The 26,517-nt window shown below is 44.3% G+C and overlaps 1 protein-coding gene across 13 annotated transcripts in view; it reads right to left on the reverse strand.

Moving 5' to 3' along the window:
* Positions 1-26,517, reverse strand: part of NCOA1 (nuclear receptor coactivator 1) — a 406,595-nt gene that overhangs the window by 315,721 nt on the left and 64,357 nt on the right. For 2 of the 13 annotated variants that reach the window (XM_084829486.1, XM_084829482.1), the window contains exon 2: positions 25,359-25,473. The exons of the other annotated variants lie outside the window; for them this stretch is intronic. The gene's annotated coding sequence lies outside the window, so the exon portion shown is untranslated. The remainder of the gene's footprint in view (positions 1-25,358; positions 25,474-26,517) is intronic. 13 annotated transcript variants of the gene reach the window in all.

Raw genomic sequence — 26,517 nt, forward strand, 5'->3', positions numbered from 1 at the left:
CGATAAATGGGATTCAGCGGGTAATGACGCCCTCAAAAGGGCCTCTCCTGCAAATCCAGGAAGGATCATAGCGAGACTGGCAGTCCCTTCCATAGCCAGGTCCTAAGCCATTTAGGGCTTTAAAGGTTAAAACCAACATCTTAAATTGTAATCAGAAATCAATCGGCAACAGCTTTCAAGGAAGGTGTAATATGGTCACACGCCAGTTAGCAGCCTAGTTGCCATATTTTGCACTGATTGACACTTCCAGGCACTCTTCAGGTGTAGCCCCACGTACAGCACATTGCAACAGTCTAAACGTGATGTGATCAAGGCATGGGTAACTGTTGCTAGGTGAGGTCAGACCAATTCAGGAAGGATTATTAATGCATTTATTAGCCAAGAACAACAGGCTATTGAGAGACTGTTCACACAAGCACAGGTCGTTAGTCTGAATCATCCTGGAAGTGATCACCTACGTGCCTTAAACATATGAAGAGGCTTCCTGTGATTAAAGGGAAGCGGGCTGCCCTGCTGGCCCTGCCTGTGAGGTCACATGCAGGGATTTGAAGGACTGGGAAAAAAACCAGGAAAATGGAGGGGGGGGCGGGAAAAGTTTAAAACATACCATTTCTCACCCCCCTCCCCCAATTTTACTTCCTAGCAAATGGGCCCAGCTTAACAGGTTGGAATAGCCCCCACTCTGAGAAAGCAATGATTTCAAGCAAACGCACGCAGCTGTCAGAGGTGGACACATTGTGCCCACCTCATCTAAGAGAAGCCATGCCTGCCAGCACCCCTAAGCACGGTGTGGCGATCCCACATGTGCAATATGTAAATAGTAACGGTCATGTATGGTGGCTGGTATGTACCTGGAATGATTGACAGGTGAGTGTGAGGCAGGGCTTGGCAGAGTGTGGGCAAGAGTGGCAGTGTGATTGGAAGAAAGGGGGAGTGGCTGAGTGAGCATGGCATGCAGCGTGATTGGAGGAGAGCTTGTGCAGAAAGAGGTGGGGGGGTGCTTCTGGAGAGTCCGGGGGGAAGGTAGACTGGGTACGGCTAGATAAGTCCGAGATCAGGTGGGGAGGTCAGAGTGAGAACATCTAGTGAGGTAGTCTGTGGGCTAGAGAGTGTGTCCGATAGTGTGAGAGGTTTTGAACACAGAACTAGAAGCAAGAGTTATATTGTGCAGTTTGTAGTGTTGCCCTATTTTAATCATCATCCCTGATATCCTTTCCTCATCCCAGCCCAGTTCCTATTTCCAGTCCTGTTGTACCAAATAAACCTTCTTTGTTTTCGATTTTAAAAGGCAGTTTCCTTTTTCATTATTAGGAAGGGTTTTGTGGAATCGCCCCCACGGGCCGGCTGCTTGGTCTGTGCGACCAAAAAGAAAGAAAGCAGCTCTGAAAGGGTCCTTGGTGGCAGCAACTGAGAGAGTGGTGAAGCATCACAGAACACCAACAGAGGGTTGTGGGTGACAGCCTAAAAGTGGCAGTGTGAGGAGAGGCACTGACCAAAGCACCTGACCTGGTGACTCGAAGTAGGATCGTGAGGTGGTCAAAAAGGCCTCGGGTCTTCACACACGGCCCCTGCCATGGTGGACCCTTAAAGCCCCAAGGGAGGGGTCTGTTCCCTCCATTTCCGAGGGAGGGGGCAGGCCTATTACTCTGTCCCACAGCCTACTAAACAGACCATTGGTCCATCTAGCCCACTCTTGTTAGCACTGACTGGCAGCAATGGCTCTCCAGGGTTTCAGGCAGGATTTTTTCCAGCCCTACCTGGAGATGCCAGGGATTGAACCTGTGACCTTCTGCATGTAAAGTACGGGCTCTGCCACTGAGCCACAACCCAGCAATCCTAACCAGCAACCCTTACCACAAACTTGTAAGACCATTATTTGTCCCCTATAACAGACCAGAGGCAGAGTCCAGGAAATCATGGCTCACAGACTCATAGGGCTGGAAGGAGCCTACAAGACCATCGAGTCCAACCCCCCCCCCCCAATGCAGGAAGCCTGATTCCCAGGTGGTCTCCCATCCAAGTACTAACCAGGGCTGACCCAGCTTAGCGTCCGAGATCAGACGAGATCAGGCACATCCAGCCCTTCACTTGCTCAACTAGTGAATTCATGATGCACTAGTTTGAACTTGCCATAATTCTGGAATGGTGCTTTGGATCATGCAAATAAATGTATTTATTTATTACTGTCCAATAACAAATTCTCTAGGCAGTATACAAATTAAAAACATAAAGTACAAAGTAACAATAAAATAATGATAATAAAAGAAGTCAGATAAAAACATGATAGCAGCAGATAAAAACCAACATAAAAACAGCAATGGGGATAAACAATACAGAAATCTTATAGCACTCAAAGCAGTTCCTAAAATGGGGCTGATATCAGTTAAGGGGCCCTTGCCTTAAGATCTTGGCTCTTAAAATAACCAAAATAAGACACAACTGTGACCCAAGGTCACAGTTTAGCTTTTCCCATCAAATATTCTTTACTTTTCAAAGCATCTCCATCATCAAGGAAAGTCTACATACCAAACTGAGGAGTTCCAAGGACAAAAAACAGGAGCAAAGTGAACCAAATAAATGTAGATTGAAAGATCTGGAAGTCATTCCCCATTTCTTCCTTCCTCCCACAATCCTTTTTATTCCATTTGCATGCATTCAGTGTCTTCCTCTCTGAAGAAGAAAGGAATTTCTCTTGCAGTAATAAGAACAGGCTGCTGCAGCGCCCTAATTCTGTGCTCTCTCCTTTCCATGTAGATGTGGCATCCTGACAGCTATGCTGCTGTGTGTCCCATTTCCAGCCTCAGCTGGGAGGTCTACACTTAATAGTCTGCAAAAGCAGCACAAAAATACTGATTGGTTCCCCTTTATGAAGAACAGTCAAAAGCACTGACACTTCTGAATTATACCCAACGCATTGTATACCCAACACAGTAATGTATGGCTGTGAGAGCTGGACTATAAGGAAGGCTGAGCACCGAAGAATTGATGCTTTCGAACTGTGGTGCTGGAGAAGACTCTTACGAGTCCCTTGGGCTGCAAGGAGGTCAAATCAGTCAATCCTAAGGGAAATCAACCCTGAGTGCTCATTGGAAGAACAGATGCTGAAGCTCCAATATTTTGGCCACCTAATGAGAAGAGAAAACTCTCTGGAAAAGACCCTGATGCTGGGAAAGACTGAAGGCAAAAGGAGAAGGGGCCGGCAGAGGATGAGATGGCTAGATAGCATCACCGATGCAATGAATATGGACTTGAGCACACTCCGGGAGAGAGTGCAGGACAGGAAGGCCTGGCGTGCTATGGTCCATGGGGTCATGAAGAGTCGGACACGACTGAACGACTGAACAACAACAACGCATTGTAATACACATCACCTGCACTGTTTTTATTATGTGTGCCTATTCATCAGAATTGAAGAATCAATCTGAGTCCTTCAATGAAACGGCTAAAGAAAAATGGCTTTCCCATGGTCATTACAGAGACTTAGACACACCTTGAACTGAGCAAAGAGACAGCAAAGTTTGTTCTGGAGACTGAGGCTTGAGCAATTGCTTCCTTACCTGTTTAGTTGGAGCTCAGTAAATGTTCTGATGATACTGGATGCTTTTACTTTCAATCCCTTTCCAAATAATCCTCAACATGGAATTTGCCCCAAGCTCTTTTTTTCTAGGGAGTCACAGATCCTGCTCTGATCCCTTCAGTATATGTGCATTCCACAGTTCAGCCACAGTATTGTTATAAAGCAGCCTTCCCCAACCTGGTGCCCTCACAATGTTTTGGACTTCAATGCCTATCAGCTCCAACCAGTATGGCCAATGGACAGGAATGATGGGAGATGTAGTTCAAACCATCTGGAGAGCATTAGGTTGGGGAAGTATTATTATAAGGAAGCCACATTATGGTTATACAGATGTTCCAGGGCTGAATCCTGATGAAGCTTGGCACAGAGGTATGCCTTAAACAGTTGCCCAAATTCAACATGATTTGGAAGCCAGGCCTCCATGCTGACAAGCTTCAAGGTGTGGTAAACTGCACCGAGCTGAACAGGAAGAAAAGTTCCCCAACCTTCTGCTTCCTCCACCTGAAAACAGTACTTGGAGAGTAATCTCTGGAAATTTGACAGAACGACTATCACAGCCTTGCTGCTCTTCCCCTTTCCATAACAGGAGAAGTTTATGGGTTTTCTCCAAGTTAGAATTTGCATAGTTGCTTCCAATTCAGCACCAGTCACTATCATGAGAAATCTCAGAATGCAATCATGTAATATTAAACAAACAAAAGAAAAAAAGAAAAGAAAAGAAAAGAAAAGAAGGAAGGAAGGAAGGAAGGAAGGAAGGAAGGAAGGACGGCCCTAGGAGAGCGACAGAACCTGGATATGACAGCTAGACATGGCCACTCCAAAGTAGTGCAACGATGTACAATCTCAGAAGAAAGAGGGAGGCAGGGAAAGACCATTTCAGAGCCAGCTACAGGAGACTGTCCCATTCCCCCTACAGGGCCATCTACCACCATCTGCCCTGGGGGAAGGATCCTGATCACTTGCTTTTTTTTTTTTTTTTTACAAATAACGTTTATTGTGATTGAATTAATAATTGCTGAGGTTACTTGTAAGCCACCTTGGAAGGATTTGTATCCTGAAAGACAGGATATAAATACTTGCAACATATAAATAAATGCCATTCCAAGATGAGATCCCAGTTAGCCAATCGGATCTGAAGCCCGGAAGCAGCCTCAAAGCAATGATCTGCACACAGTAAACAGGTCATGCAGACAGGCCGCATGAATGGAAAACTATCTAGACTGTACATCACAGTACCTGCCCCCCATGTCCTATACCCCTGGGTGCTATGTGCCAGTCCAAATGCAGACTGGCACAAACAGATAATTCCCAAAGAAATGTAATGCAAGAGAAACAAGATTAAAAGTTGTCAAGTACTGCCAAAACTGCAGCACAGTAATATCCCTTTAAAAGAATACATAAATAGTTGGGAAATCGGAAATGAATAGTTACACAAAGACTTATAATAGATTCTTGTATCATCTTTAAGATACCTTCTGCTACATTTGGGAAGGGGGAAGAGAAAGAAAATAGAAGCACCTTTCCCCTTTTAAAGGGGTACATTTTTCAGGAAGCTATAAATACATCATGCCGAACAAACACCATCACTTAAAATAACATCACTTAACTAATTTCCTAAACTCAGAAGTACAGAACAATTTCCTAAACTCAGAAGTACAGAACACATATGGCACACCTGTTGCTTCACCTGACAGGTACTTTCCAAAAACAGAGCTTAGGCAGAAAAACAGAGCTGACAGAAGGTGAAATTGCACTGTTTCTGATTCTGCAAGATGGTCTTACAGAAAACGATGAGAAATCACCAAGGAAACATGGCCATAAATGTTTTACAGGATGCTGTTTGTAAGCCTTGGATGGCTTTTAGGCAGATAGCTGGCTTATAGTTTTGTTTGATTCTTTGGTCTGGTGCTTTAAAGATGCAGGGGGTTGTATGTTCCCCCCACCCCACCACCAAGCTATTAGTTTCTTATGTGTACCGCTGACAGCGGAAGTGGGGGAGAGCTCTGAGGTTTAATCCTTGTGCCAATATTTTTTTGACATGCATTCATTTTATAGCATTCTTTAGTGTGCTTAACCTAATTTTTAAAAAGTTTATTAAAAAAATAAACCAGAACATGTGTTTTACAGTTCTCCAGTATGGGGGAAGCTCACTTATTATACATGATCATTTTCAGACTGGATTTATAAAGCTACAGAACTGGGTTTGTTTGCTTTTAAGGATTTGGTGTAGCAGAATTTAATTAATATGCTACATTTTGGAACCAATGTACATTTTGAACATTTATATGATTTCCAGACCACTAAATGCTCTGAAAAAGAAAAATAGAGCTGTTTGTGACTGGACAACAAATGTGATGAAAAATTAGTAAGTAGTTAAGTGACTCAGCGTATGATGAATACTGCAGCCTGGATTCAAATAGAATTGTGGATCATATTCCAAAGCAAAGAGACTAAATGTGTGTGTGATGCAGATCCCCAAACAACATTACTTATGTGGAAGAAGCAACTCCTCTGAAAGTTAGGGCTGCTTCTTCTGATATTTTCGAAGATCAGACTTCTGTAAGTAAAGTTGTCCACCTGCCAGGAGCAAGTGCCCCTGCCCACACGCTCTCTGATGAGACTCGTGAGAGCCCTTTCCCCTTTCCCACAAGTCCCCACACGAAGCTCCCTTTGAGCTCCTGCTGGAGGCAGCAGCAATGCCTAATATAGAGGCAAGAAAACATGCCAGAGGGAAGGGGTTGGTGGTGACCATGGATTTTGGCTCACCGGTGTACATGACGCTTTACAGTTTACATAGGCAACGAAGACAGATCCCTGCCCTCAAGGAGATTGCAATCTAAAATGGGGGTGGGGGAGGAAGAGATAAAAGGAAGGAGAGAATATGGTTGAATGCAGTTACATGCGCTTCAGCCTCAGCGGCAGTTGGGTATGAGGATTAAGGGGAAAAACCCTGAGGCCATACAGAAAAGATGAGCTTTGAGGAGGAATTTAAAGGAAGGGAGGGCATTAACACCATGCACATATATGTTCAGGATAGCATAGGGGGCACCGAGGAAGAATGGGTGGAAACATTCAAAGCCCCCCCACCACCACCACCACAGAATGTGTAAAGCCCTGCTGGAAAAACCTTGCCAAATGATAAGTCCCAGATTTACACCAGTGCGAAAAGGTATTTAATTCTCTATTTTAACTTTGATTTCAGTGGAATTTAAGCATGCCTTTCAGATCAGGGCCACTATGAAGTCCTATTTTCCATTAATTTTCTCAATTCAGGTTTTTCTATTCTATTTTATTTCTACTGGCTGAAAATTGTTTACGTGCTTTCCTGCAGAACCAGCACTGGAGTCCCTGCCCAACCTGGGGGGGGGGGATTCTTTTAGGAACAGAAAAATAGCTGCCTTCCACTCCACCACCACCAAAGCTATCCACTCTGTAGTAAAGCCCAACTGACCCTACACACACACACGCACACACTCCTTTACTGACAATGAAAAAGGACTTGGGGGAGCATCACACTCAGGATAAATGTTAGTTGGGACACAATCTTCAGTTCTTACAGGGGGGAAAACTTGCACATGCTGCTCTGCCTTCCCAAAAGTTCCCTCCATTTTTTTCAACAAGTAACATGAGAAGCCAGCCAAGGGCTTTTGTGGTACAGCAGATAATCAGGTTGGCCAAATCACTCTCTCCTAGCTAAAGGTCAGAAAAATGACACCCCTTAAATTAATAGGGTGTTATGAAAATTACTGAGGCAAGGTTTGTTAACAATGTGATGTGGCTGCAAAAAAGGCCAATGCCATTTTGGGCTGCATTAATAGAAGCATAGCTTCCAAATCCCGGGAAGTACTAGTTCCCCTCTACTCAGCACTGGTTAGGCCTCATCTGGAGGACTGTGTCCAGTTCTGGGCACCACACTTTAAGAAGGATGCAGACAAACTGGAGAGGGTCCAGAGGAGGGCAACAAAGATGATCAGGGGACTGGAAACAAAGCCCTATGAAGAGAGACTGAAAGAACTGGGCATGTTTAGCCTTGAGAAGAGAAGGCTGAGGGGAGATATGATAGCATTCTTCAAGTACTTGAAAGGTTGTCACAGAGAAGAAGGCCAGGATCTCTTCTCGATCATCCCAGAGTGCAGGACACAGAAGAATGGGCTCAAGTTCCAGGAAGCCAGATTCCGGCTGAACATCAGGAACAACTTCCTGACTGTTAGAGCAATACGACAATGGAACCCATTCCCTAGGGAGGTGGTGGGCTCTCCCACACTGGAGGCATTCAAGACGAGGCTGGAAAGCCATCTGTCAGGGATGCTCTGACTTGGATTCCTGCATTGAGCAGGGGGTTGGACTTGATGGCCTTGTAGCCCCTTCCAACCCTACTATTCTATGATTCTATGATTCTATGAAATGCATCAAAATGATACACAATGGATCTCTAGAAATTAAAGTTGAAAATGGTGGGCCCTGGGGAAGGAACTGAGCCTTACGCAAATACCTTAACATACTGTCAATATACAAGGCGCAACTGCATATTATCACTTTATGGTTTGGTATCCTTGGTTGTACTTTATCCACCCCTCTCTCTTCCAGAAGACAACTTTTTCATAAATTGGAAACACCTAGCTGTTGTTCATCTTCCTCCTATCTAGGAATACCAATTCCCGTAGTACAGCTGCTTGACATAATGGAATCTTCACAAACATTCCAACTGCATCACCACCACCATCATCATCATTTTGTTAGGACATCATTTTGTTTCAGTGAGCTCTCCTATGTTATTTGGGGAAAACGCATACCTGCAGACAGGAAGCAAAGATCGCAAGTTGAGTTGAAAGGGAACCCAGGTTCCAAGGGGAAAATGAGCACAGAGGAGAGGAGAGACATGGATCAATGCCTTGTTGTGGCGAAAAGGCTTGCGTAACTCAGTGAAGCCATGAGCTATGCCGTGCAGGGCCACCCAAGACGGACAGGTCATGGCAGAGAGTTCTGACAAAATGTGGTCCACTGGAGAAGGAAATGGCAACCCACTCCAGTATTCTTGCCAAGAAAACCCCATGGAACGTATCACAAGGCTAAAAGAGATGACGCCGGAAGATGAGCCCCTCAGGTCGGAAGGTGTCCAATATACTATATACTGGGGAAGAGCAGAGGGTATTTCCAAGTAGCGCCAGAAAGAGTGAAGCGGCTGGGCCAAAGCCGAAAGGACACTCAGCTGTGGATATGTCTGGTGGTGAAAAGAAAATCCGAAGCTGTAAAGAACAATATTGTTTAGGAACCTGGAATGTCAGATCAATGAATCAAGGTAAGCTAGAGGTGGTCAAACATGAGATGGCAAGATTGAACATCGACATCTTTGGAATCAGTGAACTAAAAAGGACAGGCATGGGTGAATTTAATACAGGTGACCATCATATCTACTACTGTGGGCAAGAATCCCTTAGAAGAAATGGAGTAGCACTCATAGTCAACAAAAGGGTGGGAAAAGCAGTACTGGGGTACAATCTCAAAAACGATAGAATGATCTCAGTACGAATCCAAGGCAAACCATTCAACATCACAGTAATTCAAGTCTATGCCCCAACCACTGAGGCCGAAGAAGCTGAGGTTGATCAGTGCTATGAAGACCTACAACACCTTCTAGAACTAACACCAAAAAAAGATGGTGTTCCCTCTTCATCATAGGGGATTGGAATGCTAAAGTAGGAAGTCAAGAAATCACCGGGATAACAGGCAGGCATGGCCTTGGTGCACAAAATGAAGCAGGACAAAGGCTAATAGAGTTTTGCCAGGAGAACACGCTGATCATAGCAAACACTCTTTTCCAACAGCACAAGAGGCGACTCTACACATGGACATCACCAGATGGTCAATATCAAAATCAGATTGATTATGTCCTTTGCAGCCAAAGATGGAGAAGCTCTATACAGGCAGTAAAAACAAGACCTGGAGCTGACTGTGGCTCAGATCATGAGCTTCTTGTTGTAAAATTTCAGCTTAAATTGAAGAACGTAGGGAAAACCACTCAACCATTCAGGTATGACCAAAATCATATCCCTTATGAATATACAGTGGAGGTGAGGAATAGATTTCAGGGATTTGACCTGATAGACAGAGTGCCTGAGGAACGATGGACGGAGGTCCGTAACATTGTTCAGGAGGCAGCAATGAAATCCATCCCAAAGAAAAAGAAATGCAAGAAAGCCAAGTGGCTGTCTGATGAGGCTTTACAAGTAGCTGAAGAAAGAAGGGAAGTGAAAAGCAAGGGAGAAAGGGGAAGATATATCCAACTGAATGCAGAGTTCCAGAGAATAGTAAGGAGAGACAAGAAGGCCTTCTTCAATGAACAATGCAAAAAAATCGAGGAAAACAACAGAATGGGAAAGACTAGAGATCTCTTCAAGAAAATCGGAGATCTCAAGGGAACATTTTGTGCAAAGACGGGCATGATCAAGGACAAAGAAGGCAGGGACCTAACAGAAGCAGATGAGATTAAGAAGAGGTGCAAAGAGTACACAGAAGAACTATACAGGAAAGATCTTAATGTCCCTGATAGCCATGAGAGTGCGGTCACTGAACTTGAGCCGGACATCCTCAAGAGTGAAGTCAAGTGGGCCTTAGGAAGCATTACTAACAACACAGCTAGCGGAGATGACAGTATTCCAGCTGAGCTATTTAAAATCCTAAAAGATGATGCTGTTAAAGTGCTGCATTCAATATGCCAACAAATTTGGAACACTCAACAATGGCCGCAAGACTGGAAAAGGTCAGTTCACATTCCAATTCCAAAGAAGGGCAACACCAAAGAGTGTTCAAACTACCGCACAATTGCGCTCATTTCACATGCCAGCAAGGTGATGCTCAAAATCCTACAAGCTAGGCTTCAGCAGTATGCGAACCGAGAACTACCGGAAGTACAAGCTGGGTTTCGAAGAGGCAGAGGAACTAGAGATCAAATCGCCAACATTCGCTGCATCATGGAGAAAGCAAGAGAATTCCAGAAAAACGTCTATTTCTGCTTCATTGACTACGCTAAAGCCTTTGATTGTGTGGATCACAACAAACTCTGGCAAATTCTTAAAGTGATGGGAGTACCAGACCACCTTACCTGTCTCCTAAGAAACCTGTACGAGGGTCAAGAAGCAACAGTAAGAACCAGACATGGAACAACCGATTGGTTCAAAATTGGGAAAGGAGTACGACAATGCTGCATATTGTCACCCTGCTTATTTAACTTATATGCAGAGTACATCATGAGAAACGCCGGGTTGGATGAATCACAGGTCGGAATTAAGATTGCCGGGAGAATTATCAACAACCTCCGATATGCAGACGATACCACCCTAATGGCAGAAAGCGAAGAGGATCTCAAGAGCCTCTTGTTGAGGGTGAAAGAGGAGAGTGCAAAAGCTGGTTTGAAACTCAACATTACAAAAACGAAGATCATGGCATCTGGCCCCATCACTTCCTGGCATAGAGAAGGGGAAGAAATGGAAGCAGTGACAGATTTTATTTTCTTGGGCTCCAAGATCACCGCAGACGGTGACTGTAGCCATGAAATTAAAAGACGCTTACTCCTTGGGAGGAAAGCTATGGCAAACCTAGACAGCACAGTAAGAAGCAGAGACATCACCTTGCTGACAAAGGTCTGTCTAATCAAAGCTATGGTTTTCCCAGTAGTAATGTATGGCTGTGAGAGCTGGACTATAAGGAAGGCTGAGCGCCGAAGAATCGATGCTTTCGAACTGTGGTGCTGGAGAAGACTCTTACAAGTCCCCTGGACTGCAAGGAGGTCAAATCAGTCCATCCTAAAGGAAATCAACCCTGAGTGCTCATTGGAAGGACAGATACTGAAGCTGAAGCTCAAATATTTTGGCCACCTAATGAGAAGAGAAAACTCTCTGGAAAAGACCGTGATGCTGGGAAAGACTGAAGGCAAAAGGAGAAGGGGACGACAGGATGAGATGGCTAGATAGCATCACCAATGCAATGGATATGAACTTGAGCACACTCCGGGAGAGAGCACAGGACAGGAAGGCCTGGCGTGCTATGGTCCATGGGGTCACGAAGAGTCGGACACGACTGAACGACTGAACAACAACAACAACAAAATGTATGGATCTGAAAGATGAATAGATGGAGAAGGCATATAATTGGGGCAACGGGGAAAGCCCTCAAGCCATGGCACTGATTACTGCTAGTACAAATACACTTAGGATCAACAGAGCGCAGAGAGCACAACAGCAATGGTAATAGCCCCACGGTAACAGGTGCTTCTTTTATGGGGTATTTCCCATTTTGCTCCTCAGCTTGGCCTACTGGTACTGGGAAAGCAAATGTCTGGAACAGCCACTGAAGGGAAGAGCAAGGGCACATGAATGACACAGAGTTTCTTTATAATTTCTTAGTCTGCAAATTATCCATGCTCAGACTCTGTCACTTCACTTCTGTCCTGTAGGGCACAGCACTTCACTGCTGGTGCTGAGTAAACATCTGTAAGAAGTTGAACTGTCTGGGCCAAAAACATAAAGGATTCCCCAGACGTCCTACAAGGATCGTGGCTACCCACAACACAACACGCACAGTGCTCTTGTAATATAAGCTAAAAGGTAAAGGTAAAGGTGTCCCCAACCAGTCGTGTCCGACTCTAGGGTGCAGTGCTCATCCCCGTTTCTAAGCCGAAGAGCCAGCGCTGTCTGAAGACGCTTCCGTGGTCATGTGGCTGGCATGACTGAACACCGAGGTGCACGGAACGCTGTTACCTTTCCCGCCAAGGCGGTACCTATTTATCTACTTGCAATTTCTTGCTTTCGAACTGCTAGGTTGGTAGAAGCTGGGACTGAAGACGGGAGCTCACTCCGTCACACAGCACTCGGGTCTCGAACTGCTGACCTGCCGACCTTCCAGTCTGCAGTTCAGCGCCCAGTAAGCAAGGGGAAACAATAATGCACCAACAAAGTACACAGAAAAAATATTTACAGAGCAAGATGGTGAGGACACCAGAACAGCTGTACTGAATTAAGGGAGCAATCTCACAATCAGATATTAAATACTGCAAAGACCCTGCTGTGCTCATCTTGTATTGTCAGTCAGAAATGTTCATTCTATGGACTGACAAAGGCAATACTCTGTTTGCTTGGGAAGGCTCAATCCCTGAAACCAGCTTAACTTTAAATTAATTTAAGCCAAATCAAGCCTATGTGATTAATGTAGAGAACCCATCGCTTATCGGGATAGACGCACAAAGAGAAACTTTATATAGGGGATGGGGAGAACTACCAGAGTAATTCTACTTCTAAGCAAAGGTATGGTCACAAAGCTTAACACTGCAATTTCTGTGCAAAGCAATCATCATGAAATAAAATGTGTTTTCAATTTCTTTAATTAGAACTTAAGAAAAAGCCTTAGCTAAGAATGTTGCATGCAAAACTGGTTCTCTTTCAACAGCTGTACTGTTTTACTAAAAGTCTCTGCATCTCAGAACATTTCTACACATACACACATGGGCGGGGGGGAGAGTCCTTTAAAGCTGTTTTTAGTGAACTTTGAGAGTAGGGAGGTATACTGAACTTTGAGATTTATATACAATATAGGTTAACTGTATTTGGCTTAAAAACATCAACCTGTTGCTATAATGTGGTCCACAAATCTGGTTGACAGGTCACCAGTGGCAACTATCCCTGCCCTGGGGGGTGTCTCCATGAGCGATTTACTCTGAGCTGGCTGCGTTTGGAGGTCAATAGGGATATATGATGTCGTGGCCATCCAGCGGCCACCCCGGAGCTTATCAGGGAAAACCCGGATTTCCTGAGACTGCTTAAGGTACGATTCTTTTCCTTAAGTCAGGTTCTCCCCAGTATAGTTGCTGTGTGCCCCAAGCCCCGCATTGGCCTCGGGTATATTAGCCCTGCCCAGGGGTGTGCCTTTCACCGTGACCAAGGAGTGTTTTCTGTGTGTTTCCCGTCTCTACACAAACCAGTTAATGTCTACTCAGAGGTATCTCCCATTGTGGTCAATGAGGCTTCTCCCCTGAATAGAGATCCTGTGGGTTAAAATGGGGGCTGGTTTCTGTCTTTGTGTTTACTGTTCTCTTTCCCACAATAAGCCAATTAGTGTCTACTCAAAAGTAACTCCCATTGTGGTCAATGAGGCTTCTCCCCTGAATGCCCACATCAGAACTTACAGAGATCCCCCTCAATTGAAATGGCACAGTTTAAAGTCCAAATTCCCTAAGTGCTGTAAAGCATGATCTCGATGCTCCAATTCTCCGTTGTTTGGTTTATTGCCTTAGGAGGTAACTACTTCGACCCTTCATTATAGAGATCCTGTGCAGCATCGGGTTACAATGGGGTCTGGTTTCCCATCTTTGTGTTTACTGCTCTCCCACAACAAACCCATTAGCGTCTCCTCAGAAGTAACTCCCACTGCGCTGAATGAGGCTTTCCCTCTGAATGCCCACATCAGAATTTACAGAGATCCTCCTGAATTGAACAAAGAGTTTAAAGCACTGAGTCCCTGAAGCCTGTAAAGCACTTTACTGAACCTTCGATTCTCTGTGGCTTGGTTTATTGCCTTAGGAAGTCACTACTTCACACATTCCTTATAGAGATCCCACAGCTAGAAAGGGGGCTGGTTTCCCATCCCTGTGTCCCCCTCCTTTCCCAGCACAAGCATATGTGTGTCTACTCAGAAGTAACTCCCATTGTGCTCAATGAGGCTTGCTCCTGAAATGCAGGTGGGGACGAGGGAGAGGGCCTTTTTTGTGGTGGCCCCCACTCTGTGGAACTCCCTCCCTAGGGAACTCCGTCATGCCCCCTCTTTAATGAGCTTCCGTCGTGCATTAAAAACGTGGTTGTTCAGGCAGGCATTTGGGGTGGGTTAGGGTATTTTAGAAAATGTTTTTATTGTAGAATTTTATTGTTTTAAACTGTTTTATTTTATGCTGTACATCGCCCAGAGTGGCTGGGTGACCAGCCAGATGGGCGATTAATAAATTTAATGATAAATAAATAAATAATAAATCTGAAGTTTCAGGGAAAAGGAGAAAGGGGGGGAGGTGGAAGCCCCTCTTATTAGTTGAGCAGTCCCTGCCAGTCAGATTACATTCACTCCTACCCCCACCAGAAGTATGTTCTGTGAAGTGATTTTTACTGGTGTGGAGCACTTGCTCGTGGAGCCCTGCATGGACCAAACTGTAGGCTGATTCCTTTAAAAAAATCTGGTAGTCCTCCATTTGCTTCTCCTTCTGTTGTCGCGGAGACACAGTCCTGGATGTCCAGCCCAAAGATCCCCTTCCCAGGATTATTTGTGAATTGCAGAGCACTCATGGGGAGGGGTCATTCACAGTGCTTCCCCTCCCACAAGTGCTCCCCACACTGCCCCTCCACAAGCGCTTGTAAAGAAAAGGGACAGGACAACCAACCCCTCCTGTTTACAAGTAGAATCACATTGGAGCAAACTTGTTGGAGCAAACTTGTAGGCCATCTATTCCAATCCTCCCTGCTTGACTCAGGAAATCCTACAAAAGAGGCTGCCAGTCACTGCTTGAAGATCTCAGGCAAAAGAGAGCCCACAACCCCTCTAGATAATCGAACTGCTCTTACCATCAAAGCATTTTACCTAGCATTGAACTGAAACCTACCCTCCTGTAACTACTTACTTATTTACTACAATTCTATACTGCCCAATAGCCGAAGCTCTCTTAAGCCCATTCAATCTAGTCCTCCCCACTGGGGCAACAGAGAACAAGTCTTTCCCCTCTTCTATTGGACAGCTATTCAGGCATTTGAAGAGTGCCATCATGCCCCACCAGGCTAAACATACCCAGTTTCTTCAAGCTCTCTTCACAGGGCTTGTTTTCCATATGACTGACCATTTTCATTGCTTTCCTCTGAACCAGTTCCAAGTTGTCTACATCCTTCTCAAAGTGCAGTACTCTGAACTTAGCACAGTGCTCCAGATAAGAAACAAAAATGTCTTCACTGCATCACAAAGAAAATAATGTTGGAACCAGGCAATTTTCCCTAGGGAAACAGTCACACAACTGGGGGGTGGGGTGTTATTGGCCAAAAACAGCACTTCAGATTGGGCTCAGAAAGCAGTTAGGAGCCAGTGCAAGTGAGACAGGACTGGTGTAATATGACCAACCCACCTGGTCCCCGTTAAAACTCTCGCTGCCATATTTTGCACCAACTCTAGTTTCCTAAGGCAGCCCCACATATAACACATTCAAATATTCCCAACAGGAGGTTAGCACTGCAACCAAGTTATGGATTTCCACATAGGGTTGTAGCTGGGATACTAGCCTAAGCTGGTAAAAGGCACTCCATGTCACAGAGCCTCTAATGACAATGATGGATCATTGAACCTCTAATGACAATGATGGATCCAAGAGTAACCCCAAGTTATGAACGTGTTCCTTCAAGGGGAGAGCAAACTTGTCTAAAACTGGTTAAACCCACCTCATCTGGACCAAGGAACCACCTATCAATGGTGCCTCTGTTTTATCTGGATTGAGCCCTCAACCAGTCCATTACTGTGGCTAGACATCAGTCTACCAAACCCACAGCCTCTTCAAGCTTCAAACAGGAGTAACAGAGTTGCATGTCATCAGCATACCGACGACAGCACACTCCAAGACCCAGAATGACCTCATTCAGCCGTTCCATGTAGATTGTAGATGCTCCAGCAGTTCGTTGAAATTTCAATTTACATATTTTATTAAGGACAAGAAATGAAAGTGTTCTCTTACCATACATGCCGGCCCATGACAACAAAGAACGAGTCCTCTTGCAGGTCTCAATGCCTTACATGTGGAGAAACATGTCCACAAAGTACCAACTTGCCAGCGGAGTGATGAACAGCTAATTGAACAGAATCTTAGAATCGTAGGGTTGGAAGGGGCCTATAAGACCATCGTGTCCAACCCCCTGCTCAATGCAGAAATCCAAATTAGAGCATCCCTGACAGATGGCTGTCCAGCCTCATCTTGAATGCCTCCCTAGGAGAGCCCACTTCCTCCCTAGGTAATTGGTTCCATTGTCATATTGCTCTAACAGTCAGCACTTTTTTCTGATATTCAGCCGGAATCTGGCTTCCTGTCACTTGAGCCCATTATTCTGTGTCCTGCACTCTGGGATGATCGAGTAGAGATCCTGGCCTTCCTCTCTGTGACAACCTTTCAAGTACGTGAGGAGCGCTATCCTATCTCCCCTCAGTATTCTCTTCTCAAGGCTAAACAGGCCCAGTTCTTTCAGGCTCTCTTCATAGGGCTTTGTTTCCAGTCCCCTGATCATCTTTGTTGCCCTCCTCTGAACCCTCTCCAGCTTGTCTGCATCCTTCTTAAAGTGCGGACACAGTACTCCAGATGAGGCCTAACCAGTGCTGAGTAGAGGGGAACTACTACTTCCTGAGATTTGAAAGCTATGCTTTTATTAGTAGAGCCCAAAAGAGCATTTGCCTTTTTTGCAGACACATCACACTATATCTGATACCTACTCTACTACTATTCTAGTAGTAATATAGTATATCTACTACTGCCAACTCAAGAAATATAAAAATGTGATCCCTCAAAACAAGACATGTGTTTTAAAGGCTTTCCATGCAATCTTTTGTTGTGCAATAAACATGCAGTTGTTATTTAACGTGTGGTATCTAGATGTTTTCCCTCAGGGGAGAACTGTAGTTACAGGGTTATCACATCTCCCAAGCATGGAAAGTACAATATTTTCTCCCCGGAAAAGCGCAGTTCATCCCACAGATAGCATGGCCATTGCTATTGTGACTGCTGTATGGAACAAGGTTGCACAAGTATATCATGGACAACAACACAGTAGCATGGGATATTGTGAATAGTGATGAGCAATGAAACTCGCCTCACCCCGCAAATGCTTGCCCTTACGTATAAACCTGCCTGCATAAGCAACTGAGTTGTACCTTTTAGATTTATTTATTGGCTTTTTTAAAGAGCGCATGACATCATGCTGTACTATGTGTTTCCAAATGACATTTCCCAAGATGCACCATTATTGAACATGCGCACCCCCCCCCCCCCATATGCCTGGAATGAATGTTCATATTAAAGGAGAACTCTCAGCCGAACTAACATGGTGAATTCATTATTTTCTGAGGAAATAATAAATTCACCTGGGGTAAGTTCACCCATCACTAGTTCCTACTTACACGTGGGGGTTTTTTAGAGTCAAGTATGACCTTCTTGCCCACTGGAACACATCTGCAGCCTGAAAAACTGCAATCCACTCGACCACCGCACAATTTCACCACCTCATTCTGCTGCATGTGTAAGATGCTTCTCTGAGGAGGAGCAGAACACAGCCTCCCTGTCAACTTGATCTGGGCCATGGGACAGTTCTTCGTGTTCTTACTTTGATTCATCAAATTTGTATGTCATCCATGCTCTACCAAAGAGCTCAGAAACGTTAACCCATTTAACTCTACCACCTTGTAATACTACTTGGCATTCATACAGCACTTCTGTGTGTTCCAAGTGGTTAATTCACATTGTCTCAATCCTGATCTATACATGCAGCAGAATGAGGTGGGAGGAGTTACAGTCCATGTCTGACTGATTGAGAATCCACTTTTTGAATGCTCTTCTATGTAAGAACTCCCTGCAAGCAGAAAACTAAAAGAATGGGCCTTTCTCCTTGATGCACAAGCATGCAGGGACCTTTTACGAGGGGATCATTCAATGCCAGTGTGGTGTCATGGTTAGAGTGTAGGATTAGGACAGAAGAGACCCTGGTTTAGATTCACAGGCAGGAAGCTCTCTGGAAGACCTTAGTCCAGCTACTCTGTCTCAATCTAGCCTGCCTCATAGGGTTGCTGTGCAGATATAATGAGGAGTGAACCATGTATGCAACCTTAAGCTCCTTGGAGGAAAGTCGGGCTATGTCAAAAATGAGTGGCAATCCTCAGAAATGCAATCATCCACCTCAGTCCTAAAGTGGCACAGTCCATTCTACCATATCATTCTTCTACATTTATAGCCTCAGTAATGCTTGCAACCCCCTTCATGGATCACTGACTGCCTTGTTGTGGCGAAGGGGCTTGCATAACTCAGTGAAGCCATAAGCTATGCCGTGCAGGGCCACCCAAGACGGACAGGTCATGGCAGAGAGTTCTGACAAAATGTGGTCCACTGGAGAAGGAAATGGCAACCCACTCCAGTATTCTTGCCAAGAAAACCCCATGGAACGTATCACAAGGCTAAAAGAGATGATGCCGGAAGATGAGCCCCTCAGGTCGGAAGGTGTCCAATATGCTACTGGGGAAGAGCAGAGGGTATTTCCAAGTAGCGCCAGAAAGAGTGAAGCGGCTGGGCCAAAGCCGAAAGGACACTCAGCTGTGGATGTGTCTGGTGGTGAAAAGAAAATCCGATGCTGTAAAGAACAATCTTGTTTAGGAACCTGGAATGTCAGATCAATGAATCAAGGTAAGCTGGAGGTGGTCAAACATGAGATGGCAAGATTGAACATCGACATCTTGGGAATCAGCGAACTAAAATGGACAGGCATGGGCGAATTTAATTCAGGTGACCATCGTATCTACTATTGTGGGCAAGAATCCCTTAGAAGAAATGGAGTAGCACTCATAGTCAACAAAAGGGTGGGAAAAGCAGTACTGGGGTACAATCTTAAAAATGATAGAATGATCTCAGTACGAATCCAAGGCAAACCATTCAACATCACAGTAATTCAAGTCTATGCCCCAACCACTGAGGCCGAAGAAGCTGAGGTTGATCGGTTCTATGAAGACCTACAACACCTTCTAGAACTAACACCAAAAAAAGATGTCCTCTTCATCATAGGGGATTGGAATGCTAAAGTAGGAAGTCAAGAAATCACCGGGATAACAGGCAGGCATGGCCTTGGTGTACAAAATGAAGCAGGCCAAAAGCTAATAGAGTTTTGCCAAGAGAACATGCTGATCATAGCAAACACTCTTTTCCAACAGCACAAGAGGCGACTCTACACATGGACGTCACCAGATGGTCAATATCGAAATCAGATTGATTATGTCCTTTGCAGCCAAAGATGGAGAACCTCCATACAGTCAGTAAAAACAAGACCTGGAGCTGACTGTGGCTCAGATCATGAGCTGCTTCTTGCAAAATTTCGGCTTAAATTGAAGAACGTCGGGAAAACCACTAAACCGTTCAGGTATGACCTAAATCATATCCCTCATGAATATACAGTGGAGGTGAGGAATAGATTTCAGGGATTAGACCTGATAGACAGAGTGCCTGAGGAACTATGGACGGAGGTCCGTAACATTGTTCAGGAGGCAGCAACGAAATCCATCCCAAAGAAAAAGAAATGCAAGAAAGCAAAGTGGCTGTCTGATGAGGCTTTACAAGTAGCTCACGAAAGAAGGGAAGCGAAAAGCAAGGGAGAAAGGGGAAGATATACCCAACTGAATGCAGAGTTCCAGAGAATAGCAAGGAGAGACAAGAAGGCCTTCTTAAATGAACAATGCAAAGAAATCGAGGAAAACAACAGAATGGGAAAGACTAGAGATCTCTTCAAGAAAATTGGAGATCTCAAGGGAACGTTTTGTGCAAAGACGGGCATGATCAAGGACAAAGAAGGCAGGGACCTAACAGAAGCAGATGAGATTAAGAAGAGGTGGCAAGAATACACAGAAGAACTATACAGGAAAGATCTGAATGTCCCTGATAGCCATGAGAGTGCGGTCACTGAACTTGAGCCGGACATCCTCGAGAGTGAAGTCAAGTGGGCCTTAGGAAGCATTAGTAACAACAAAGCTAGCGGAGATGACAGTATTCCAGCTGAGCTATTTAAAATCCTAAAAGATGATGCTGTTAAAGTGCTGCATTCAATATGCCAACAAATCTGGAACACTCAACAGTGGCCACAAGACTGGAAAAGGTCAGTTTACATTCCAATTCCAAAGAAGGGCAACGCCAAAGAGTGTTCAAACTACCGCACAATTGCGCTCATTTCACATGCCAGCAAGGTGATGCTCAAAATCCTACAAGCTAGGCTTCAGCAGTATGCGAACTGAGAACTACCGGAAGTACAAGCTGGGTTTAGAAGAGGCAGAGGAACTAGAGATCAAATCGCCAACATTCGCTGCATCATGGAGAAAGCAAGAGAATTCCAGAAAAATGTCTATTTCTGCTTCATTGACTACGCTAAAGCCTTTGATTGTGTGGATCACAACAAACTGTGGCAAATTCTGAAAGAGATGGGAGTACCAGACCACCTTACCTGTCTCCTGAGAAACCTGTACGAGGGTCAAGAAGCAACAGTAAGAACCAGACATGGAACAACTGAGTGGTTCAAAATTGGGAAAGGAGTACGACAAGGCTGCATATTGTCACCCTGCTTATTTAACTTATATGCAGAGTACATCATGAGAAACGCCGGGTTGGATGAATCACAGGTCGGAATTAAGATTGCCGGGAGAATTATCAACAACCTCAGATACGCAGACGATACCACCCTAATGGCAGAAAGCGAAGAGGATCTCAAGAGCCTCTTGTTGAGGGTGAAAGAGGAGAGTGCAAAAGCTGGTTTGAAACTCAACATTAAGAAAACTAAGATCATGGCATCTGGCCCCATCACTTCCTGGCATATAGAAGGGGAAGAAATGGAAGCAGTGACAGATTTTACTTTCTTGGGCTCCAAGATCACCGCAGACGGTGACTGTAGCCATGAAATTAAAAGACGCTTACTCCTTGGGAGGAAAGCTATGGCAAACCTAGACAGCACAGTAAGAAGCAGAGACATCACCTTGCTGACAAAGGTCTGTCTAATCAAAGCTATGGTTTTCCCAGTAGTAATGTATGGCTGTGAGAGCTGGACTATAAGGAAGGCTGAGCGCCGAAGAATCGATGCTTTCGAACTGTGGTGCTGGAGAAGACTCTTACAAGTCCCCTGGACTGCAAGGAGGTCAAATCAGTCCATCCTAAAGGAAATCAACCCTGAGTGCTCATTGGAAGGACAGATACTGAAGCTGAAGCTCAAATATTTTGGCCACCTAATGAGAAGAGAAAACTCTCTGGAAAAGACCCTGATGCTGGGAAAGACTGAAGGCAAAAGGAGAAGGGGACCGCAGAGGATGAGATGGCTAGATAGCATCACCAATGCAATGAATATGAACTTGAGCACGCTCCGGGAGAGAGCGCAGGACAGGAAGGCCTGGCGTGCTATGGTCCATGGGGTCACGAAGAGTCGGACACGACTGAATGACTGAACAACAACAATCAAAAGCAACCTGAAACAAAATTCTTACCCATCCCTAATGTGAACTGAGGACTTCAGATTCTTGGCCCTGAATTGCCTTGCTCACTTACAACAGAGGTCCGCCTAATCAACGGCCAGCCAGATACCTCTGCCCACTCACAAGTAGTGCATAAAGGAAGGAAATAGCCATATTCTGTTGTTTGTCTCCAGCCCCTGGTAAACAGGTTCCATGGAGGTTCCAATCAACTGACATAGCTAATTATTAATAGAACACATTAACTTTCCTAACAAGCTATATGCACTTTTCTCATCCTTTTCTTAAAGCTGATGTCCATCCCAGGTAGAGCCCACTTGCTCGCCCCAGGTTTACTTTCATCTTAGATTCCACCTAGCATTCCTGGCCCTTCATCCAATGTACTCAGGGTGGTGTCCATGTTATTCCAGTCTCTCCTACCACCTCATATGGATCAAACCAAATGCTTATCTAGTCCAACATGCTGTTTCCAGCAAAGGAAGAGAAAGTCAGGATGACATTAAGGCTGCAATCCTATATGCGAAAATAACCAAGTAAATCCCCATTGAACTCAGTGGATTTATTTCTGAATAAGTGTGTAGGATCTGGCTGCATGAGACGCTATCTGTAAAGTACTACATGCAACAAAAGGGAATAGTTGTGGGCAAGCAGGTGCTGGAAAATTTTAATCAGCAGGACTGTAGGAGCACACTTGTTCAAATATTTAAGCTATTTTGGTGCTGGTGTGTTACTGTAGGGATTGAAAAAGAAAACATTAAAATGACCATTCCTTTAGCAACGAGCAGCAGCTTTTCTTTATACATTCTAAACTGTTGTAAACGTCCTTTAACAGCTCAAAAAGGCTTCTGGCAATTTGTTACTTCAGGAATTGATACCTGAATTTGCTTGCCTTCCTCTTACCCCACCCCACCCCCATTCCTTTTTTCTTTTGCTCATGTTTTAAGGAATCCCTGGTCTGAGATACCTGGGCACACTTACTTTAAACAGCTTCAGTTTGGTGCAAATGTTAGTGAGGTTCCTTTGAGAACTAGAAGGATGCAAACCCTTCACTCAGCAAAGCAAACATAAGACATACTCACAAATCCTGACTACAGGGCCTCGATGGAGGTCCTGTATTGTGAGAAGGTTCCCTTGGCTGGTGAAGGGAGATCTTCTTTTGCTAGTAAAGTACAGGTGTGAGTGGCAGGCCTACAGCTGCAGAATTTGTGAGAATGTCTTATCTTTGATTTGCTGAGTGAAGGGTTTGCATGCGTGTTCAACTTTCTTTATCTTTCTTTAATAAATGCATTTAGCTTATGCCATTGTTTTAGTCCTTATTTGTAGAATTTAAATGAATTTGAGTGAACGTGAACATTCTAGCTCAAATCCTCGAAGGAACCTCACCTACAACATCCAGGCCAAACTAAGGATGTATAAAGTAAATGTGCCCAGGTATCTAATACCGGGGACCCTGAAATTTTAGCCTCCAGTTTTCCCCTTACAACATCCATTCAGTTGTGAGCCTGCAGGCTTAAAGTACTTAGGAAAATTTAGATACTTTATAAGTGATAAATAATAATACTATAAATATTATAATAAATAAATACAATACTCCGGCCCAGCCAACTATGAAGAAGTGGAGTACATTGGGAGAAAGCATGGAGGAAAATCCACATCCAAGTGAGTCTTTGAGTCTTTGACTAGCCAGGTTCTGCTGAGCCTCTGAGTTACAACAGCACACCATTTGTTCAGAATTATATCTCAGCAATCAAAATAAATAAATAAATAAAGACTAGAGACTTAATATTGAAAAGATGGTTCTGCTTCTTGAGATTCTGAGAAGGGCCACCTTCATGCAAGACCTAGAAGAGTGCTTTGGAAGCCACAGGCAGCCTAGTAGAAGCATTTAGACCAGGGGCAGGAAATGTGCTGCTTCTGGGCACCAATGGACCCTCTGACATCTTTCTTGGTGCCCGCCAAGATTCCCTACCCCTCTCACTTAAAAAAACAAAAATAATGCATTTTCTTACCAGCAGCTGGGATAACTGTTTAATAGGTTTCTGTTGGTGCTGAAAACTGTGGTTTGAAAAGAGGGTTTTTTTAGTGAGTTGGGGCTGAGGCCCCACCTCTGCCTCGTGCTCAGTCTTTGGGCATGTTACTTGTCCTCTACCATGCCTCCCATGGCAGCCATTTTGTGGTGGTGCCCAGAACAGTTTCTCAAACTGCCAAATGTGCGCACTGCACAAAAAGAACATAAGAAGAGCCATGCTGGATCAGACCAAGGGTCCATCTAGTCCAGCATTCTGTTCACACAGTGGCCGACCAGCTGTCAACATGAAACCCACAAGCATGAGCGTAACAGCATCCTCCCGCCCATGTTCTCCAAGCTTGCCTATCCCTGATTAAGACAATCCTGCCCACCTCCCCACTCTTTCCTTAGAGGGTTTAAAAACAAGGCTTGCATTTGCCCATCAGACAAGACTTCATCTATGGATATAATCCAGCAACTGCACATGAAGAACAAGAGATCTATTCCCCTGTATGTCAGGAAGGCTTATGTGTGGAATGGCTAACGTCCATTAATGCTAATGGGAGCTAAATCCTTCGATTGGAGAAAACAGGCCCCTGAAGTTTACTTGACAGAAATCCATAATATTAAAAAATGTCCACTAGCACACCAAGAAAATTGATTCAAAGCCTGAGATGCTCTCAAATGTTGGTTTATTGCCTTGCTGCAAGGCAAGTTGAAAAACATACGTATATTTCCCTAAGTGCCTGACCAAGAGCAACCTTGTTAGCACATTGTCACTAGTAATAAAGATTATGCAACCAGAGCAGAGCAATATTCCCCTGGAAAGAGAGAGAAATACATATACAATTGTAATTGCCTAATAGTCTTTGGTAATTTAAGATCACCATTTTTATTTTAAGACCTTCATGATGTGCTCAGGGCAGGACCTCAATCCCATCTCTACAACACAACACCACTGCTTTTTTTCTTAGTAGCACTACACACTGCTGTAGAAACACTGACATAAACACAAATTGTGGATGTAAAATATGCACGCACACACACACACCTGGGAAGCCTGATGCCCTAACACACAATCACTAATGAGGAAATTCAATATTTGCTCTCTTTGGTATAGAGAGAGGTAGAGTTGGCTTTTTCATGGATTAGGAACACTTGAAAGAGGTGAACCATTTTGCAGAAACACTGCCAACATAAGCACAGCTGGGAGAGCACCAAAATATGCTATTTTAACAGAAAACCTTAACAATAACATTATAAAAAACACACCTATGCCATACAGTCTCAAGACCACTGGCAAAATGAAGTGGTTCAGCAGGTAGCACAAGACCACAATTACCCAACACTTTCAAAGAGACACAGCACACAAGACAATGACTGCTGCATAACTAGGACAATGCACAGCAGAATAAAGTACTGTATTTGGCCAGTAAGTGCTTTTAAACTCAGAAGTACACAACAAAAGAGCTCCAATTATTTTTCCTGTAAATGCTGGAGGCTTGACGTACTTACCTACTGGCATTCTAATTGAGTCAGCAATCAGGGATTTTAATTTTTGAAGACCGATTGCTGCAGTTAGCCTTGATTTAATTTCCAGCAATAAATTATTTTTATGCAGGCTTCGGCTCTGTAAAGAAAAAAAAATTGCTCACAGTGGCCAAACATTAGGAACATTTGAAAAATAAGTTTTATGGGAAAGCTCGAATTCATATTTGAAAGGCTGTCATCCTACAGCAGCAAATTGTGCTGAAAAAAGGCCTGGCATGAGTCAGCAGAAGGAGGCACTGTTGCCAGGAGAGTTAAAAGTGGGGTGAAGGAGAGCGACAGAAAGAACGAAAACAAAGAAAAGAACTGAGAAGCTAATCATTTCTGCCTCTCAGAACCCACTTAAAAACCTGTTGTTATCTGTCACTGTGACAAGGATACACTGGAAAGTCTAGATTTTTTAATCGCTTCCTTCGTTTTCTCCCCCTTTGGTGCCCCTTGAGTAAAGTGAAGTTGAGAAAGCTAACTTTAAAACCCAGCAAAATGCAGTTCTCAACAAATTCCTGCAGTTAACAGCATGTGGATTTGAAGCAGTCTGAAGAAATGAATTAAGCCTTGAAATTCCCATATGTGGAAATTGGACCACTCACAAACGTGCAGCCAACTTATCAAAAGAGCCTGAAAGTCATAGCTCTATTTGCTATACCATTTCAATTTGCACGGGGTGTTGCTTGTATGTTTTGCCAAATGCTTCTGAGAAGGCCACCCTCTTAGCCCAGAGACAAAGAGCGTAGTCGCATCTGACAAAACCTGCTCTGCATCCAACATTTCTCCCTGTGACACACAGCAACAACACATTTCTAGCCTGCCTACTTTCACAGCAACTTGCTTAGTAAGCACCTTTTTGTACTTACAAAAGGCCTCCAACATTACTGATCAGATATTACATAAACTAACCCTTGGAGAGCGATCCATTTCATATCAGGGAAAATAGATATCTCCCTAAGGAGTCTCTACACGGAAACATTCATTTAGAGCACTTATAAATCCACACACAATACACGCAATTAAAAATGGATGCTGTCAACCTTTGCCAAAGGAAAATTGTCACTATAATGTGAAAAAGAAAGCACGGACACAGAATAACAGTCAAATATCAAGCCGTAATATCAGCAGGCACAAGTTG

This window comes from Heloderma suspectum, chromosome 1, assembly GCF_057233095.1.
Source record: "Heloderma suspectum isolate Gila_16-S chromosome 1, 16-S_ref, whole genome shotgun sequence".
In the NCBI taxonomy this organism is placed as follows: Eukaryota; Metazoa; Chordata; class Lepidosauria; order Squamata; family Helodermatidae; genus Heloderma; species Heloderma suspectum.